Genomic DNA, 11,315 nt, shown 5'->3' on the forward strand with positions numbered 1-11,315 from the left:
ATAAAACAAACTAATAGACATGAAAAATCAAACAAGCACTAATACAATTTTAATGGGGGACCTCAATACCCCACTGCTACAAATAGACAGATTAACTAGACAAAACATCAGCAAAGACATGTAACAGATGAACCAAACCTTTAAACCAATGGACTTAGTAGATATCTACAGAGTGTTTCACCCCACAACAACAGAATACACATTTTCCTCAGCTGCACAAGGGAAGTTCTCCAAAATAAACCATATACTACACCATAGAACATGCTTAAGTAAATGCAAAGAAACAAATTATTCCATACATATTGTCAGATCAGTGTGCAATAAAATTGGAAATCAATGGCAAAGGAAACCACAAGGACTTCATAAACACATGGAAATTAAATAACACCTTTCTGAACAACTAATATGGCATAGATGAAATTAAAGAAGAAATTAGACAGCTTTTACAATTAAATAGTAATGCCCATACAACATGCAGGAACTTATGAGACACAATGAAAGCAATCCTGCGAGGGATTGGTTGATTGATTGATTGATTGATTGATTTCCTTCTTCCATTCCTTTTTTCTTTCTTTTGGTTGCTTACTTTTTTATTATTGCACATTTGCAGTACATAATGATTGCAAGCATTGTTGGGAGTTTGTACATTTGCACAGCACATCTTGATTCTTTTTTTTAAATCACCTTCCCCTCCTATCCTTCCATGCTCCCTCCAATTTTTGTTCCTCTTTCCCTATGCAAAAGCTCTGTTTTCATTTTTCTTCAATTCTTTTTTAAAAATCCTTTTTCTTCCCTTCCTCCCTCTTTCTCTCTCCCATTTGAAAAAGACCAGCCTACTTCCTCTTACCTATCCTTCATTTTGCTTTTTATTTATATTTTGGGTTTCTCATTTAAAAGAAACCATGTGGTATTTAAAGTTGTGTGTCTGGCTTATTTTATTTAACATCTCAAGACCCACGAATTTTCAATGCCTCAAGTTTATCCTTTATGGTATTGTAGTACCACTGTGTATATATATCACATTTTCTTTATCCATCTGTTGATGGGCTTACAGGCTGCTTCCAAGATTTAGCTATTATAAATTGTGCTGTTATAAACATGGTTATGCATGTACCACTATAATGCGATGTCTTTAACTCTTTGGAGAAGATACCTAGAACGGGATCAATCAGCTGGATCAAATTTTTAATTTTAGTTTTTTGAGGAATCTCCACACTGATTTCCATAGTGGTTGTACTAGTTTACATTTTCACCAACAAAATAGAAGGGTTCTTTTTTTTTCCTTGCAGCCTTACAGGCATTTGTTATTTTATTTCTTCATAATAGCTGTTCTTTCTGGAGTAGGATGGTATCTCAGTGTTGTTTTAATTAGAATTTCTCTAATGGCCAGAAATGCTGAACACTTTTTTATATTACTGGCCATCTGTACTTCTTCTGAGAAGTGTCTATTTTGGTTGCCCGTTTTTTATCGGGTCTTTTATTTTGGGGTGTTTAATCTTTTTGAGTTCTTTTTATATTCTAGATGTTAGTCCTCTGAGGAATAGTGGGCAAAATCTTTTCCCATTCCATAGGTTGTTTCTTCACTCTGTTGTTTTTTTCCTTTGTTGTGCAGAGGATTTAAATTTGATATGATCCCATTTGTTGATTCTCAGTATTTTTTCTTGTCTCACTGGGGTTCTGCTCAGAAAGTCTTTGCCTATACCTATGTCTTCAAGAATTTTACATATTTTATCTTCCAGCAGATTGCTTCTGTTTCAACATTTAGATCTTTGATCCATTTTTATTTTTGTTTAATACACCATGAGATAAATGGGTTTAGAGTGAGTCTTCTGTATGGCCATATCCAATTTTCCCAGCACCATTTATCACAAAGTCTATCTTTCCTCCAGTGTATGTTTTTGGCCCCTTTGTCAAAGATCAAATAGTTTAATGTGTATGGGACTGTTTTTGTTTCTGCTATTCTGTTCCATTGATCCAAATTTCTATTTTTGTGCCAGTATCATGCTGTTTTCATCACTTTGTAATTTAACTTTATAATATAGTTTTCTAATATAACTTCAAATCTGGGATTGTGATGCCTCCTGCTTTGCTACTGTTACCCAGAATCACTGTTACCTATTCTGAGTCTCTTGTGGTTCCATATGAATTTTTAGATTGTTTTCTCTAGATCTGTGAGGAATGCTGTTGACATTTTCATTGGGATTGCAGTAAATCTATATATCAGTTTTGGGAGTACAGTCATTTTGACTGTTTTGGTTCTGCCTATCCACAAACATGATGTCTTTCTATTTTCTTTTCTTTTCTTTTTTTTATCTTTATTTTTTGAGACAGGGTCTCACTATGTAGTTGAGACTGACCTGGAACTCACTATGTAGCCAGGCTGGTCTCGAACTCCCAGTGATCCTCCTGCCTCAGCCTCCCGTGTGCTGGGATTACAGGCATGTGCCACCATGCCTGGCTGTTTTTTTTCTTTTTTTTTTTTTTTGAGACAGGGTCTCACTATGTAGTTGAGACTGACCTGGAACTCACTATGTAGCCAGGCTGGTCTCGAACTCCCAGTGATCCTCCTGCCTCAGCCTCCCGTGTGCTGGGATTACAGGCGTGCTCTTCAATCTCCTTTTTCATGGTGATATAATTTTCATCATAGAAATCTTTTACTTCCTTGGTTAGGTTAACTCCTAAGTGTTTAATTTTTCTTGATGTTACTGGATCACCAATTTCTTTTTTAATAGTTTGTTAAAATATAATTTATTTTTGTTACTGAGATTTTGGAGCCCTCTTCAGTTATGCACTCAAGGTGATTACTCATCCCATCCTGTCTGTCCGTGGGTGGCTATCCCTGCCAGTGCTACCTGAAGACTCTGTGGTTTACAGAATGTGGAGAGTGGCCTGGCCTGGCTCTGCGAAAACCCTTGTTGGATGCAGACATCTCAGTGTGGCCAAACTGAGTTGTTAAGATACTCCTGTATATCACTCCAAAAATCCTTTGATTAAATTTTGTCACAGACAGAGACAGTTTGCTCACATATCATCATTCATTAGGGTCAAATAGGACCCAAGAAATTCAAAACCTAGGTTGTACTGATCTAAGTCCGCATTCTTTATGAGGCCAGTCCTTCACACTTCATTTCAACCATATTTCTAAGCTCATGTGTAGCCATTCCATTATACACACTCCTTAGTCAGGAGTAATTATTCCTTAGTAGGAATAATTTGGTGTGGTTGCTGTTTCTCGGGTACAACAAGTACTTTCATAGTTCCATATCTTTTCTCATGTGGTCATCTTACCTGGAATATATTTTTACTTTCTCTATACCTGTTGAACTCTTTACAAGTAAAATGTCGTCTCCTCGGTGAGCTCAGGAAATGGCTTGAAAACTCAAGAAAGAGCAATTCTTAAGGTACTTCCTCTGTGTCCTATTCAGGCTATGACTTCATCAATCTTTGTATTTGTAGCTCTTGGCATAGTTCTGGGTACACAGGAAGTGCTTAAACACTTGTTGAATATAATGAAAGGTGGAAGGCATCAGACAAAATGTGGGTGTTCTATTTTCACGCGCTATTTCCACTTCTAAGAAAATTTTGGTTACTGGTCCCAATTTCCTCTTCTGATCATTGCTAATCCTTCTGGCCATATGAATCCCATTCCAAATTTACCTAGTTTTCCTGGGTTAGCTCTCCCAATCCTAACCCTCTACTCATTTATCCCACCGAAGCTTATTTGATGTTTATCTGACCCCAATTAGAAGCATCGATCTATGGGAGTTAGAAGCTTTATTTTGTCCCTTGTGTCAGCCAGTACTTTCCTCTTCTACCTCTCCTGGAGTTTTGTTCCCCCACCTCCAAGGAAGGGTTATCTCACAGGAAGACCCAAATGGAAATCCTGGGGTAGCATGGAGGGGTAAAAGCCCATTCTCTGGATGGTCACCTACAGGTACCCAGCCTGGTAGTCACCTCTGAATCCCACAGGTATCACCCCACCCATGTAGTAATCATTCTTGTTACCCTCTCTCTACACCGCACATTGTGTTCCACTGGACTGTCATGCCCAGCTTGTAAGGATATCCACAAGAGCTGACCTCTTCTCTTAAATGCCAAAGCAGCTGCTTAAAGTGCCTACGGGGCTTCCTGCCACCAGACATGAAAAGCTCTCAGTAAACCATGATCTTGAATCAAAACCATATGTTTGCTTTGCAGTAAAGATCACAGGGCCTGAAAACTATGAGAAAGGAGGGCCAGTCAGGGGAGAAACTCTTTGGAATGAAGCACAAGTGCCCATCGTAATTCTGTCAGCCCTCCATTCAGGAGGTGCAGTCTTCCTGTCTTCAGGGGTCCAGTCTTTGGACTCCTATTGGACTACTGGCCCAGTTGGCCTATTCTCAAGCCCATAACCAGTGGAAGGTTCCAACAATACAGGCAGAAAGTTGAGGTCACCTATTTCCTGAAGCATTGGGATACCCTAAAAACTTTCCCACAAGATGTTCCAAAAGCAAAGTTTCCTTGTTTATTCTTTTCTCTAATGACATGAGATACCTTACATTTTAGAAATATTAAGCAAGCAGCCCTTTACCTGTATATTTACGGTGTATATAGGTAAAAGTTTCTCAAGAGAAGGTTTCAGATTTTTCCAAGGTGCCACCAAAGTAGAATTCATAAGCATTAAGAAGAAATTCATACTAATGATCCTCTACAAAAGAACAGATTATATGACCCAGTGTGAAAACCCAGATTTGGATCTTCTTGGGGACTTTGAACGCCAGGACTTGTTTTAGGAGTCTAGTCTAGGACTGGTCCCTTTCCTTACTGATATGTGAACAGGGATTGTTTGCAGGCAAGTTGGGTGAAGGGGTGCTGCATGCCTGGGACTGGTATAGCTGCTAGTGATTTCTATTCTGTAGAGCAAGGCTAAGGCACCCAAGGAAAGGCTGAGCGCCACCTCCCCACTCGCGGATCTGAGCCCTCTTGCTTCAGTAGCTCCATGCAAAAGGCAGCATCTGTAGGAGAAGATCCATGGCCCCCATGCTCATATAGATGAATGTGGGGTAGATGCTTTTTGACTTAGGACCCAGGCCAGTTCATAAATGCAAAGAACATTCAAGGCAACCCTTTGCTGTCAGGAGAGGTTGGGGCCTCAGCACCTCTGAGAAGACAGCATGTTCTTCGAGCCTTTCCTCTCATCAGCCAGGGCAAGTCTGAAATATGCTAGGCTAAGGAAGAGAGAGAGAGAGAGGGAGAGGGAGAGAGAGAGACAAGGGTGGGGGAAGAGGGAGAGAACAAATAAATATGGGTTTCATTACTTTCTTATGTGGATATTTTCCTGGATGGGAAGGAAAACAGAAAGCCTAATAAAGAAGGTTCTCCTTCTAGGATAGTGTGGAAATAAGTGCTTACAAGCTGCATGTAATCAGTGATTTGTGTTTGGGATCTTGCATTAAGCTTCTCAAAGCTGCAAGAATAGAGTTACTGTAAGATCCAAGATCAACATAACACCTTGCCTCACTCTCATACTCCCTGACTTGCTCCACTACATGCTAAGATCAAAATAAGGACAAATTTCTGAAGCCCTCTGGCTTCAAACAAAGCCCGTAATTCTATCCAACAGAGCCCTGGTTCTGGAAACTTCAAACACGCACGCACTTGCAGATAATTTTTAAAAAGCTGAAGCTAACCATGGTTCAATTCCTGATGTCATTTCTCTCAGCCTTTCAAGGACTACACACTGAACCCAAGGGGTTGTTTCTTTGGGTAAACTGAATGGTGACATTGCTAGTTATAGTTCATTCTTGTCAGTCATATAATGGGATTAAATTAAGTTTTAGGCAAGCTTCTGTTTCATCTTGAATATAATTTGTTTGCACCAGAACTCACGCTGAAGTTTGGCATTCAGTGTAATCAGGAGGCGATGCCTTTAAAAGGCATCTCGGTCATGAAATGTCCACCCTCATGGAGAGGTTACTGTACTTCTTGTGAGGGTTGGTAAATTATCATAAAAGCGAGTTGTTAGAACACAAGGCTTGCAGTTCCCCGCAGCCCTTACAGTGTTCCTTCCACGTGCAGCCACTTCCTCTTTAACTGAAGAAAGCAGAGTACATGCTGGTGTCAAACTCTTGCATTTCCAGACTCATAAGCCAAAACAATACTCTCTTCTTATACATTACCTGCTCTAAGGTAGTCACTTATGGTGAATATAAAGAGACTAAGACAGTTTCCCAGAGTATACTGAGTTCTCTTAGGTTGGCAGGAGTGAATGAAGTTTTTGACCAAGCTAACAATTTACACTTTTGAATGGTTTATGTATTTTACAGACGCTTCCCTCCCTTTTTTTCTGAAGTTTCTCTGAAACTCCTGTGCCCTAGCGATCTTCCTGACTCAGCCTCCTAACTAGCTGGGAAAACAGGCTCCTGCCACCATACCTAAAAGGCACCATTCTTTTTAAGCTTCACAATAATACTATGCTTTAGGAAAGTATAATACAATTTTTTGCTATTATACGTGAGAGGAAACAAACACAATATTAAATAGTTTACCTAAATCTTCCTGATATCATCCAGAATCAGAATTATAACCCTAACTTTCTGACTTCCAGTTCAGTGTTTTTCTACCATTCCATTTTAGTATGCATCCTACAAAAAGTTGCAGTAAGACAAGAGAATTTAAATCAATGAACTCCTTCCATTGGACTGACAATTATAATTTTGCTCCCCCTCTCCCTTTCCTTTTCCTTTTCCCCCTCCCTCTGCTCCCCCACCTATCTCTTTCTTGAGGCAGGGCCTCACTGTGTAGCTCAAGCTGGCCTTCAACTCACTATGTAGCCTAGGTGCACCTTGAACTCATGGTAATCCTCCTGCTTCAGCCTCCCAAATCCTGGGATTACAGTTGTCCACCACTGCATCCAGTGGAGTATCCCTTTTGAGGCAAAGTCCTTCATTGTCACAGCGAGCTCCCACAGACTGAGATGAAATTCAGGTGCAATGAGGCCAACGACACCATTAGATCAAGTCATTTTGCAGTATTTCCACGGAGGTTAGTATTTACCACATTACTAATAAAGCAACTGAGGCTAGGAGAGGGAAGATAAACCAGCTCAGAATCGCAGAGCACGGACCCTGATTCTCTCATTCTCTTTCTACTGTATCCTAGTTTTCCAGAAACATTAGTCAATATAGGAGCCAAACACAGATCTTCTCCCAAAGACACGAGCAACTTGGTGACTTTACCTATATGTGACAGGTCAGGACTGAGACCCCATGCAATTCCTTAGAGAACTTCTAGTTTCTCCACAAGTAGCAAATGCCCTCCCTACTGAGTGTCCACAGAACAAGTGGGCTTGCTTGTGAGCATGTGAATCCCCACCTCCTCCTGGCAGAGGTTTGCTTGGGACTATAGCATCTTGACAACCTATTTAAACCAACTTGTAGTAACTGGCAGCAAATTATCATTCTCTGACAGGGTAAGTCCTTGAGCCTCTCAAACTTGGAAGAGAAAATCAATAACAGAACTATTCAGGAACCAGGGGCTCCCAGAAGGTATGTAATAAATTCCACCCAGATGTTTCAATTCGTTTTCTTCCTCCTCCTCCTCCTCCTCTTCTTCTTCCTCTTCCTCTTCCTCTCCTCCTTCTCCTTCTCATATTCAAAGAGTGAATAAGTTGTTTTCACCTTATCAAACCAAGTGGGAAGAACATGGCTTCCTTCTTTCCCGGGTGTATCTGCCCCAAATGGTCAGGAGGCCAACACCATCCGGGAAACATGGGGTGGCTTTTGAGCTAGGAGAGCACTTTGTACACATGGCGGAATTACCAGGCAGGTAAAGGGCAATGAAACACTTTAGCAAAATCCCATTAGAGGTCTGCAAGTTCACTCTGATTTATACTTCCAAACTGTTTACCTGCACTGCAGGGAGCCCATCTGTTCTGAAACTCTTGTAGGAAAATATAGCTATGCAAATTGGTTCAACTCAACAAGTCCTGTGCACATTGCTTCATTGGCAAGGGAAAGTCTGACCTAGGCTTCAAGCAAAAGTTTTCTCAGGGCGTCGGAGCAGCCTGAATGCCTGGGAAGCTTTGCTGTGCTGAGCAGCAACCGCGGGGGTCATCAGATACCTCGGAAAACTCTCCTGGAGCAGCCCAGCTCTCCTGGGGCTCACTCTTGCTGTGGGTCTAGGATGAGGAAAAACAGATCTTCCTAAACTGCTGCCTCATAGATTACCCTTCGCCCCACACCTGAGCTCCTGCGCCCTGGAAAAGAAACCTGAGGGAAGACCGTGTTGCAGCAGAGGGCAGCTGCTGCTGGGGCTGCCTCTGACTGCACGCTGTGAGCCTAAAGCGATGCTGAGACAGGACCAGCAGTGAATAATACTGGGAAAGGGAATCCTGGGGAAGAAAAGATCTTCCTCTCCTCTCCTCACAAAGCTATGATTGGCAAGGTTAATCTTTTTCATCTGGATTGGTGTGTTACAGAACTTTTGTTTTGAGACTGCCAGTGTAGAACAAAAGCCTCACCTATTTTTTAAATAAGCAAGAAAACACTTTTGAGGTGTTTTATTGAATTCCTTCTGATTTCCCTTCAAAAATGTTTGTTTTGGTGCTTTTCAATTTTGAGTCCATCCAGGCATGGTGCTGCACATCTGTTATCCCAGCACTTGGGAAGCTGAGGTAGGAGGATCACTGTGAGTTCGAGGCCCGACTCATGTACATAGTGAGTTCAAGGCTAACCTGAACTACATAGCGAGACCCTGTCTCAAAAAAAAAAGCCAAAAAAAATTTTTTAGTCTAATTCCCAGTGGAAAATGTTTCAAAGGAAGAGAAAAAAAGCAAAGCAAACCACCCAAAACACTTGTGTGTCTTGCATCTTGATTCAGCTCGCAAAACGACTAGAAGAGACTACTAGAAATCCTCAGATTCCATTTGGAGGACCACTGATCTGAAAGCAATGTCTTGATCTTGGAACCGTCTTTTCATCTGAAATCATTGTTACTGACTGCAGAGAAGGAAGCCGCTGCTGATTCCTGAATCCGAGTCCTGTGTGTGAGAGTTGATCCCCACCTAGTGGGGGAAGAAGAAATTTCTCTCACACTTCAAAATGTTTTGTTACAGTATCTATGCCTTACTGAAGTGTGCATGGGCTCAAATGTTCTTGTCCTTCTCCTCTTTTTCCTCACTGTCTATCCTCCTCCTCCTCCTCCTTTCTCATCTTCTCATTTTGTCTTTTGTTTCTTCTTTAACATTAACATTTTTCCTCAGCTGTGATTTTTAGATGATATTAATTTTTAACATTCTGATAATTGGAGTTTCAGAATCCAAGTTTCTTATTTGGAAACAGAATTTTCCAAATGTTTAAACATTAAAATGATTACAGAAAGAGGATGACCACTGCTCATACCTTGTAGACAGATGGCACCGGAAAAGAAACGGTTCCTTGGAGCAAAATGCAGAGCTCTAGTCAGGTATTTGTAGAAAGGCGAAGATCCGTCATGAAGGGAACAGCCAAGTTGCACTGAGCTGATGATCAGAAATACCAACCTAGGAACATCCCCGGAAACATGCCACTGAATAATCTCCCAATTGAGGTGAGCTCTGCGGAGATGGTTTTTTGGCTCAAACTGTTCTTTGAAAATGAAGGAAAAGCATCTGACTCACACTGAAGGTTCGAGTTTGTGTGCGTTCTTCCTTGTAAACCAAGAGGATCCCCTACAAATAGGAGCACTAATACTGATGCCTTCACTTGGGCACAACCCTCAGGAAGACAGCCCCATGCAAAGGCAATTATCGGGAATAGGGGCTCATTACTACCTTTCGATTTGGTTACTCCAATATCCTGTCAGATAGATGAGGAAAAGAAACTGACCCTAATCTCAAAAGAAGTAAATTGCAGGTTAAAGTATTTGGTTTCAGCCTCTGTCAGGTGGAGGCTTTGAAAAACAGAATTTTGTTTGTCCAGAAAACCAAATGCCAGATTCTATTGCTTTAGAGCTCTTGAAAAAGCAAGGACATACAGAAATGTGTAGCCAAGTTGAGACAACTGCTTATAACAGGACACTACAATGTCCAGGGCAGTTACCCTCCTTTTTGTGTAAGTAGCTTTGGGTTGGAATGCAGTCTTTGAAAGGGGCCATTAAGTTTGAAATGACACCAAACTCACCCTATCTTGAATACACCTTGAGTTTTCTCTCTTCCAAGCACTTCTGCCTACGTGTAAGCTTTCGGGCATCAGGCATACGTGCCAGCTGTTACAGATGGGCTGAGGAAGTGAAGGGACCAAATGTTGAGAGTTGGGCAAAACAGATAAACAAGAGCCAGGCCACTCATCAAATAGAAGAGTTCTTAGAGAAGAAAATAGGAGGGCCGGGTATTTACCTCAGAGATTCTGCTGCCTACCTGTAAAGCACAAGGTCCTAAGTTCAATCTCCAGTACCAAAAACAAAGAAAAAAGAAATACATCAGGAGTTGAGCGAAAACTGAGTTCAGGTGGGTTAGGAAAATTTACTCAAAGGTTGGGAGGAAATTGGAAATAACTGTGAAGCTAGAATCTGTATTCAGTTTAAATTCCTATACAGCCAACTCTATGAATAGAATATCCATATACCTTATAGAGGCATTTTGCTCACAGGGCAGCTCTCTTGGAAAAAAGAAAAGGAATGGGAATGTGTATGGGGAGAGTTCCATAAACCTCTGGATGGCCTCCACAAGGAAGGAGTGACAAATTGTCTGATGGACAGCCAGCAGTCTCATGTCCGTCTGCCCCAAACCTGTGCTTACAGATACTCTTTGCATGCGGGTGTGTTTAAGAAGAAACAGCTTGGCAAGAAAAACCCAAAGTTCGAACAAGAGAGAAAATTATAAAGATCTGAGCAGAAATCAATGCAATGGAAACTAAGAAAATGATACAAGAAATAAATGAAACAAAGAGCTGGTTTTTTGAAAGAATAAAATTGACAAACCCTTAGCTAATCTTATCAAAAATCGGAAAGAAAAGGCTCAGATCCATGCAATCAGGAATGAAAAAGGTGAAGTCACAACAGATCCAAAAGAAATCTAGAAGATCGTTAATACCTACTTCGAGAACCTGTACGCCAATAAAATGGAAAACACAGAAGAAATGGACAGATTTTTTAGATACTTAAGAATTATCAAAGTTGAACAAAGACAATAAAAACATTTTAATCACCCCAATTACAATCAGTGAAATTGAAAATGTAATTAAAAATTTACCCACAAAGAAAAGCCCAGGCCCTGATGGATTCACTGCTGAATTCTACAAGACATTTAGAGAAGAACTACACCCATTACTCTTCAAACTTTTCAATGAAATTCAAAG

Source organism: Fukomys damarensis, unplaced genomic scaffold (genome assembly GCF_012274545.1).
Source record: "Fukomys damarensis isolate Sample0158 unplaced genomic scaffold, DMR_v1.0_HiC HiC_scaffold_22, whole genome shotgun sequence".
In the NCBI taxonomy this organism is placed as follows: domain Eukaryota; kingdom Metazoa; phylum Chordata; class Mammalia; order Rodentia; family Bathyergidae; genus Fukomys; species Fukomys damarensis.